Consider the following 10,000-nt stretch of genomic DNA (forward strand, 5'->3'; position numbering starts at 1 on the left):
CAGCGCGGAGCCCGCACCCACCGGGGAGGTGTAGCCCTGCAGGCTGAGCGCCGGGAGCCGTCGGTCAGTGAGTGCTGAAGGAAAGCTCCAGCGCGGAGCCCGCACCCACCGGGGAGGTGTAGCCCTGCAGGCTGAGCGCCGGGAGCCGTCGGTCAGTGAGTGCTGAAGGAAAGCTCCAGCGCGGAGCCCGCACCCACCGGGGAGGTGTAGCCCTGCAGGCTGAGCGCCGGGAGCCGTCGGTCAGTGAGTGCTGAAGGAAAGCTCCAGCGCGGAGCCCGCACCCACCGGGGAGGTGTAGCCCTGCAGGCTGAGCGCCGGGAGCCGTCGGTCAGTGAGTGCTGAAGGAAAGCTCCAGCGCGGAGCCCGCACCCACCGGGGAGGTGTAGCCCTGCAGGCTGAGCGCCGGGAGCCGTCGGTCAGTGAGTGCTGAAGGAAAGCTCCAGCGCGGAGCCCGCACCCACCGGTGAGGTGTAGCCCTGCAGGCCGAGCGCTGGGAGCCGTCGGTCGTTCGGTCGGTCAGTCAGTGAGTGTGTGTGCTGAAGGAAAGCTCCAGCCCGGAGCCCGCACCCACCGGGGAGGAGTAGGCCTGCTGACTGAGCGCTGGGAGCCGTCGGTCGTTCGGTCGGTCAGAGAGTGAGTGTGTGTGCTGAAGGAGAGCTCCAGCCCGGAGCCCGCACCCACCGGGGAGGTGTAGCCCTGCAGGCTGAGCGCTGGGAGCCGTCGGTCGTTCGGTCGGTCAGAGAGTGAGTGTGTGTGCTGAAGGAGAGCTCCAGCCCGGAGCCCGCACCCACCGGGGAGGTGTAGCCCTGCAGGCTGAGCGCTGGGAGCCGTCGGTCGTTCGGTCGGTCAGTCAGTGAGTGTGTGTGCTGAAGGAAAGCTCCAGCCCGGAGCCCGCACCCACCGGGGAGGTGTAGCCCTGCAGGCTGAGCGCTGGGAGCCGTCGGTCGTTCGGTCGGTCAGTCAGTGAGTGTGTGTGCTCCAGCCCGGAGCCCGCACCCACCGGGGAGGTGTAGCCCTGCAGGCTGAGCGCTGGGAGCCGTCGGTCGGTCGGTCGGTCAGAGAGTGAGTGTGTGTGCTGAAGGGAAGCTCCAGCCCGGAGCCCGCACCCACCGGGGAGGTGTAGCCCTGCAGGCTGAGCGCTGGGAGCCGTCGGTCGTTCGGTCGGTCAGTCAGTGAGTGTGTGTGCTGAAGGAGAGCTCCAGCCCGGAGCCCGCACCCACCGGGGTGTGTAGCCCTGCAGGCTGAGCGCTGGGAGCCGTCGGTCGGTCAGTCAGTGAGTGTGTGTGCTGAAGGAAAGCTCCAGCCCGGCGTCCGTCCCCACCGGGGAGGAGTAGGCCTGCTGACTGAGCGCTGGGAGCCGTCGGTCGTTCGGTCGGTCAGAGAGTGAGTGTGTGTGCTGAAGGAGAGCTCCAGCCCGGAGCCCGCACCCACCGGGGTGTGTAGCCCTGCAGGCTGAGCGCTGGGAGCCGTCGGTCGGTCGGTCGGTCAGAGAGTGAGTGAGTGAGTGTGTGTGCTGAAGGGAAGCTCCAGCCCGGCGTCCGTCCCCACCGGGGAGTTGTGCCCGGGCCCGGGCCTCCTGCCGACGGACCGTGTGGCGCATTGTCCCGACTGCGGACTTTCTCCAGCAAAAAGGCGGAGGTGCAGTACCGCCATTTCGCCACACGAGGGACGGAATGGCACCCAACTGCCCCCTGGTGTCGAAAAAGCGCAAGGGCACCCGGGCCGGTCCGCCCCAGGCAGCGGCCGAGATGCAGCACCGGGGGCCCGGCCTGCCTGCCCTGGAGGTCAGCCTGCCAGCCCTGGAGGTCTGCCTTCCAGCCCTGGAGGTCAGCTATCCAGCCCTGGAGGTCTGCCTGCCTGCCTGCCTGCCCTGGAGGTCAGCCTGCCAGCCCTGGAGGTCTGCCTGTTAGCCCTGGAGGTCTGCTATCCAGCCCTGGAGGTCTGCTATCCAGCCCTGGTAGCAGCACTGCCAGCCCTGGAGGTCTGCCTGTTAGCCCTGGAGGTCTGCTATCCAGCCCTGGTAGCAGCACTGCCTGCCCTGGAGGTCTGCCTGCCTGCCTTCCAGCCCTGGAGGTCTGCTATCCAGCCCTGGTAGCAGCACTGCCTGCCCTGGAGGTCTGCCTGCCTGCCCTGGAGGTCTGCCTTCCAGCCCTGGAGGACAGCCTGCCTGCCCTGGTAGCAGCACTGCCTGCCTTCCAGCCCTGGAGGTCTGCCTGTTAGCCCTGGAGGTCTGCTATCCAGCCCTGGTAGCAGCACTGCCTGCCCTGGAGGTCTGCCTGTTAGCCCTGGAGGTCTGCTATCCAGCCCTGGTAGCAGCACTGCCTGCCCTGGAGGTCTGCCTGCCTGCCTTCCAGCCCTGGAGGTCTGCTATCCAGCCCTGGTAGCAGCACTGCCTGCCCTGGAGGTCTGCCTGCCTGCCCTGGAGGTCTGCCTTCCAGCCCTGGAGGTCTGCTATCCAGCCCTGGTAGCAGCACTGCCTGCCCTGGAGGTCTGCCTGCCTGCCTTCCAGCCCTGGAGGTCTGCTATCCAGCCCTGGTAGCAGCACTGCCTGCCCTGGAGGTCTGCCTGCCTGCCCTGGAGGTCTGCCTTCCAGCCCTGGAGGACAGCCTGCCTGCCCTGGTAGCAGCACTGCCTGCCTTCCAGCCCTGGAGGTCTGCCTGTTAGCCCTGGAGGTCTGCTATCCAGCCCTGGTAGCAGCACTGCCTGCCCTGGAGGTCTGCCTGCCTGCCCTGGAGGTCTGCCTGTTAGCCCTGGAGGTCAGCCTGTTAGCCCTGGAGGTCTGCTATCCAGCCCTGGAGGTCAGCTATCCAGCCCTGGAGGTCTGCCTGCCTGCCTGCCTGCCCTGGAGGTCAGCCTGCCAGCCCTGGAGGTCTGCCTGTTAGCCCTGGAGGTCTGCTATCCAGCCCTGGAGGTCTGCTATCCAGCCCTGGTAGCAGCACTGCCTGCCCTGGAGGTCTGCCTGCCTGCCCTGGAGGTCTGCCTGCCTGCCCTGGAGGTCTGCCTGCCTGCCCTGGAGGTCTGCTATCCAGCCCTGGAGGTCTGCCTGCCTGCCCTGGAGGTCTGCCTTCCAGCCCTGGAGGTCTGCCTGCCTGCCTGTTAGCCCTGGAGGTCTGCCTGCCTGCCCTGGCAGCAGCACTGCCTGCCCTGGAGGTCTGCTATCCAGCCCTGGTAGCAGCACTGCCTGCCCTGGAGGTCTGCCTGCCTGCCCTGGAGGTCAGCCTGTTAGCCCTGGAGGTCTGCCTGCCTGCCCTGGAGGTCTGTCTGCCTGCCTGTTAGCCCTGGAGGTCTGCCTGCCTGCCCTGGCAGCAGCACTGCCTGCCCTGGAGGTCTGCCTGCCTGCCCTGGCAGCAGCACTGCCTGCCCTGGAGGTCAGCCTGCCAGCCCTGGAGGTCTGCCTGTTAGCCCTGGAGGTCTGCTATCCAGCCCTGGAGGTCTGCCTGCCTGCCCTGGAGGTCTGCCTGCCTGCCCTGGAGGTCTGCCTGCCTGCCCTGGAGGTCTGCTATCCAGCCCTGGAGGTCTGCCTGCCTGCCCTGGAGGTCTGCTATCCAGCCCTGGAGGTCTGCTATCCAGCCCTGGAGGTCTGCCTGCCTGCCCTGGAGGTCTGCCTGCCTGCCCTGGAGGTCTGCCTGCCTGCCCTGGAGGTCTGCTATCCAGCCCTGGAGGTCTGCCTGCCTGCCCTGGAGGTCTGCTATCCAGCCCTGGAGGTCTGCTATCCAGCCCTGGTAGCAGCACTGCCTGCCCTGGAGGTCTGCTATCCAGCCCTGGAGGTCTGCCTGCCTGCCCTGGAGGTCTGCTATCCAGCCCTGGAGGTCTGCCTGCCTGCCCTGGAGGTCTGCTATCCAGCCCTGGAGGTCTGCTATCCAGCCCTGGCAGCAGCACTGCCTGCCCTGGAGGTCAGCCTGCCAGCCCTGGAGGTCTGCCTGTTAGCCCTGGAGGTCTGCTATCCAGCCCTGGAGGTCTGCCTGCCTGCCCTGGAGGTCTGCCTGCCTGCCCTGGAGGTCTGCCTGCCTGCCCTGGAGGTCTGCTATCCAGCCCTGGAGGTCTGCCTGCCTGCCCTGGAGGTCTGCTATCCAGCCCTGGAGGTCTGCCTGCCTGCCCTGGAGGTCTGCCTGCCTGCCTGCCTGCCTGCCCTGGAGGTCAGCCTGCCTGCCCTGGAGGTCAGCCTTCCAGCCCTGGAGGTCTGCCTGCCTGCCTTCCAGCCCTGCCTGCCTGCCTGCCTGCCCTGGAGGTCAGCCTGCCTGCCTGCTGCTGCTAGGCCGCTGCCCCGAGCCGCCGACCCCATCGACAGGAACACGAGAGAGTTTACAAGCGAGAGGAGGCCACATATTCGACACCTTTCGTGCTCGTTTTAGGGTCCTCTCCAGTCTGTTTGGACGTGTGTTATTCTGAATCTGCTGCTTTAACTCAAGGGATTCTGTCGTGATTGATGCCTTGTACTTCGCTGTATGTTTGCACTGGTGTTGTAAGTCGCCCTCTGTAAGATCATCATTTATTATCTGCCAAGAAATAAAGATCATCATAATGTTCCCCAACTTTCAGCTTCTGGGGAGTTTGTTCCAGAGTGTGACGACTCTCTCTCTATCACCATCTCTCTCTCTATCTCCATCTCTCTATCACCATCTCTCTCTCTATCTCTCTATCACCATCTCTCTCTCTATCTCCATCTCTCTCTATCTCCATCTCTCTCTATCTCCATCTCTCTATCTCCACCTCTCTCTCCCTCTCCACCTCTCTCTCTCTATCTCTCCCTCTCTCTATCTCTCCCTCTCTCTCACTGTGTGTGTGTGTGTGTGTGTGTGTGTACAGCAGTGTCCCTAGACGAGAGAGAGATCCCTAGACGGGGAAATTACTTTCAAACTGCAGTACCGAAATGTGTCCGTTAGATGGCAGCATGCACCAAGGAATGAAGGAAAGTGCAAAACAAAATGAAAAGGCACATCGCCTGGGCGAAAAATAATCGTAACAAATCAACGGGGGCATTTCTCGGAAAACTAACACCGGGGCAGTGCTCAGGGGGGTCCCACCTCGTGGCCACCCGGTTTGGGGGGCCATCGGGGCCGGCTGAAGAATCGCCCATACTCTGCCATAGGCAGCCCACGGTCCATCCGATCAGAGCAATGCCGGGCGGCCGGCAACCTATGGATCATAACACATCAACGGAGGCATGATAAGAGCATCTTTTATTATCTGCCAAGAAATATAGACCATCACAATGTTCCCCAACTTTCAGCTTCTACCACATCGCTGGGGAGTTTATTCCACTGTGTGACTACTCTCTCTCTCTCTGTGTGTGTGTGTGTGTGTGTGTGTGTGTGTGTGTGTGTGTGTGTGTGTGTACAGCAGTGTCTCCGGTTTTCCTTTTGGAATGCCTTGAAGCCGGGGGGGCTTTGCACTCATGAGAACATAGGGTGTCCTTGCCCTCCTTTCGCAGCCCAGGGCATTGAGAGATCCCTAGACGGGGAAATTACTTTCAAACTGCAGTACCGAAATGTGTCCGTTAGATGGTAGCATGCACCAAGGAATGAAGGAAAGTGCAAAACAAAATGAAAAGGCACATCGCCTGGGCGAAAAATAATCATAACAAATCAACGGGGGCATTTCTCGGAAAACTAACACCGGGGCAGTGCTCAGGGGGGTCCCACCTCGTGGCCACCCGGTTTGGGGGGCGATCGGGGCCGGTTCCGAAAATCGCTAAATCTCCCATAGCCAGCCCACGCTCCATCCGATAGAGCAATGCCGGGCGGCCGGCCGGCAACTACGGATCATAACAAATCAACGGGGGCATTTCTCGGAAAACTAACACCGGGGCAGTGCTCAGGGGGGTCCCACCTCGTGGCCACCCGGTTTGGGGGGCGATCGGGGCCGGTTCCGAAAATCGCTAAATCTCCCATAGCCAGCCCACGCTCCATCCGATAGAGCACTGCCGGGCGGCCGGCCGGCAACTACGGATCATAACAAATCAACGGGGGCATTTCTCGGAAAACTAACACCGGGGCAGTGCTCAGGGGGGTCCCACCTCGTGGCCACCCGGTTTGGGGGGCGATCGGGGCCGGTTCCGAAAATCGCTAAATCTCCCATAGCCAGCCCACGCTCCATCCGATAGAGCACTGCCGGGCGGCCGGCCGGCAACTACGGATCATAACAAATCAACGGGGGCATTTCTCGGAAAACTAACACCGGGGCAGTGCTCAGGGGGGTCCCACCTCGTGGCCACCCGGTTTGGGGGGCGATCGGGGCCGGTTCCGAAAATCGCTAAATCTCCCATAGCCAGCCCACGCTCCATCCGATAGAGCACTGCCGGGCGGCCGGCCGGCAACTACGGATCATAACAAATCAACGGGGGCATTTCTCGGAAAACTAACACCGGGGCAGTGCTCAGGGGGGTCCCACCTCGTGGCCACCCGGTTTGGGGGGCGATCGGGGCCGGTTCCGAAAATCGCTAAATCTCCCATAGCCAGCCCACGCTCCATCCGATAGAGCAATGCCGGGCGGCCGGCCGGCAACTACGGATCATAACAAATCAACGGGGGCATTTCTCGGAAAACTAACACCGGGGCAGTGCTCAGGGGGGTCCCACCTCGTGGCCACCCGGTTTGGGGGGCGATCGGGGCCGGTTCCGAAAATCGCTAAATCTCCCATAGCCAGCACACGCTCCATCCGATAGAGCAATGCCGGGCGGCCGGCCGGCAACTACGGATCATAACAAATCAACGGGGGCATTTCTCCGAAAACTAACACCGGGGCTGTGCTCAGGGGGCTCCCAGCTATCAGCCACCCTATCCCGGGACCGATGGGAGCACTTTAAAATTTTCGAGTCAGGGGACCAGACGGCCGAGTGAAAAACTTTGAAAAATATTCTATCTCCTCACTCCCATTGACTTTACATTAGGGCGACCAGGCGGCCGGCGGAAAAAAAATCATAACAAATCAACGGGGGCATTTCTCCGAAAACTAACACCGGGGCTGTGCTCAGGGGGCTCCCAGCTATCAGCCACCCTATCCCGGGACCGATGGGAGCACTTTAAAATTTTCGAGTCAGGGGACCAGACGGCCGAGTGAAAAACTTTGAAAAATATTCTATCTCCTCACTCCCATTGACTTTACATTAGGGCGACCAGGCGGCCGGCGGAAAAAAAATCATAACAAATCAACGGGGGCATTTCTCCGAAAACTAACACCGGGGCTGTGCTCAGGGGGCTCCCAGCTATCAGCCACCCTATCCCGGGACCGATGGGAGCACTTTAAAATTTTCGAGTCAGGGGACCAGACGGCCGAGTGAAAAACTTTGAAAAATATTCTATCTCCTCACTCCCATTGACTTTACATTAGGGCGACCAGGCGGCCGGCGGAAAAAAAATCATAACAAATCAACGGGGGCATTTCTCCGAAAACTATCACCGGGGCTGTGCTCAGGGGGCTCCCAGCTATCAGCCCCCCGGGTCTGGGGGCATTGTTTTTCTTTTTAATCATTTTGAGCATTTCCCCCAGTTTAGAGATGTGTGCCCCTAGACAACCCATTGAGAATAACTATGAAATGTTCTGAAGTTTTGATTTTCAAATGTCGGTGAAAATTGAAAAACGTCATATATTCTTCAAAGGAAGCATGGGGCGATGGTAGGGAGAGTCCCCGCAGCGTGCCTCGGCGGCGATGGGAGCGTTTTCGATGTCCCCGTCCCCCCCCCATAGGGATAGAAGGGGAGTTAGGTGACCAGGCGTCCCGGGTCCCAAAAATCGAAAAATTAATATAGAATGCTTTTTAATCCAGAAATAAAGTAGGGGGCAGTCCTGGTGAGAGTCCCAGCCACAGCCCCAGTGTGTTTTGGAGCCGTTTGGGGCCGGGTGAAAAACTTTGAAAAATGTTCTATCTCCTCACTCCCATTGACTTTGCATTAGGGCGACCAGGCGGCCGGCGGGAAAACAATCATAACAAATCAACGGAGGCATTTCTCCGAAAACTAACACCGGGGCAGTGCTCAGGGGGCTCCCAGCTATCAGCCACCCTATCCCGGGACCGATGGGAGCACTTTAAAATTTTCGAGTTAGGGGACCAGGCGGCCGAGTGAAAAACTTTGAAAAATTTTCTATCTCCTCACTCCCATTGACTTTGCATTAGGGCGACCAGGCGGCCGGCGGAAAAAAAATCATAACAAATCAACGGGGGCATTTCTCCGAAAACTAACACCGGGGCAGTGCTCAGGGGGCTCCCAGCTATCAGCCACCCTATCCCGGGACCGATGGGAGCACTTTAAAATTTTCGAGTTAGGGGACCAGGCGGCCGAGTGAAAAACTTAGAAAAATTTTCTATCTCCCCTAGGTGACCAGGCAGCCGGAGCTGATTTTTCTGACCCCTAAAACAATTATTAAAAGGTATTTTTTCGCCAAACTAAGACTTTTAAAATTCAAATAGGATGATTATCTACTGCCCCAGTGGGTTTTTGAACCATTTTAAGCCTTTTTGACAGTTTTCATTTTTCCCCCATTGACTTCAATGGGAGTTAGGTGACCAGTCCTCCGACTTTTGAACCTCTCCTGGGGGGGCTGTGAGCCCCCGATTTCTTTGCAAAGCACGTCATTCGATTCGTCTCAGTCCCCTCTATATACCCCGTGTGTTTGTTTTCTCGAAAAACCCCCGGAACACGGTTTTTTAGGGGGGGGGTGGGGGGGGGGTACTTCGGAGCCATTTGGGGGGGGGTAAACGACATTTCCCGAAATTAATTTTAACACAGCCTTCCTCAGAATCGCTTTTCCAACAAAATCCTTTTTATTTCGAGTCTCTACGATGTTCCTAAGTGGTCGAAACCACTTTTGGACAGTTTTTACACCAAACGGCTCGGGCGCACAGCGGGCCGTGTGCCGATGGGCGGTTCTCGCGGGTCTGAGGCGGGGCTAGGCTGCTCGCGGCGGGCATGGGAGTGCCGTGTGCAGCCGCCACAGTGTTCCAGGCTGTCAGCATTTCTCTACGGTGCCGGGGGAAATACAGGAACTGGGTTTTTGAAGACACTTAGTGCAATGAGAGAGGTCAAAACTGAGCTAAGGGCACTTGCTGGAGGAAAGTGGCTGGGCCCCGCTAGCTCTTTTACGGACACTTTCTGGACTTGGCCCGGGATTTTCAGACGGTTCTTTGCGACTGTCTGATCATCCAGCGAAATGCAAGGGGGGGAACGGTCCCGGCCGCACCCCGCGTTTCAGGCCTCGTCGGCGGCCCGCTCCGGCGGCTGCGCCCGCTAAGTCTTCGCGGCCCGCCGTGGAGAGTGTGTATGCTGCCCGCCCCAGACGTTCACCCCAAGGGCTTGCGGGCCTTTAAGGGTCTGTCTTTCGGGGTTTCACGGGCTCTGACCTCACCTCCCTGTGGTTCCCGACCGGGGTGTATGTATGCTGCCCGCCCCAGACGTTCACCCCAAGGGCTTGCGGGCCTTTAAGGGTCTGTCTTTCGGGGTTTCACGGGCTCTGACATCTCCCCGGTGGTTCCCACGGAACGGACATATGTATGCTGCCCGCCCCCGGCAGGAACCCCAAGGGCTTGCGGGCCTTTAAGGGTGAGTGCGGGGGGCGTACGGGCTCTGACATATCTCCGGTGGCTCCCACGGAACGGACATATGTATGCTGCCCGCCCCCGGCAGGAACCCCAAGGGCTTGCGGGCCTTTAAGGGTGAGTGCGGGGGGCGTACGGGCTCTGACATATCTCCGGTGGCTCACACGGAACGGACATATGTATGCTGCCCGCCCCCGGCAGGAACCCCAAGGGCTTGCGGGCCTTTAAGGGTGAGTGCGGGGGGCGTACGGGCTCTGACATATCTCCGGTGGCTCCCACGGAACGGACATATGTATGCTGCCCGCCCCCGGCAGGAACCCCAAGGGCTTGCGGGCCTTTAAGGGTGAGTGCGGGGGGCGTACGGGCTCTGACATATCTCCGGTGGCTCCCACGGAACGGACATATGTATGCTGCCCGCCCCCCGGCAGGAACCCCAAGGGCTGTCCCGGCCTTTAAGGGTGAGTGCGG

The sequence above is a fragment of the Amia ocellicauda genome, unplaced genomic scaffold (genome assembly GCF_036373705.1).
Source record: "Amia ocellicauda isolate fAmiCal2 unplaced genomic scaffold, fAmiCal2.hap1 HAP1_SCAFFOLD_81, whole genome shotgun sequence".
Lineage (NCBI taxonomy): Eukaryota > Metazoa > Chordata > Actinopteri > Amiiformes > Amiidae > Amia > Amia ocellicauda.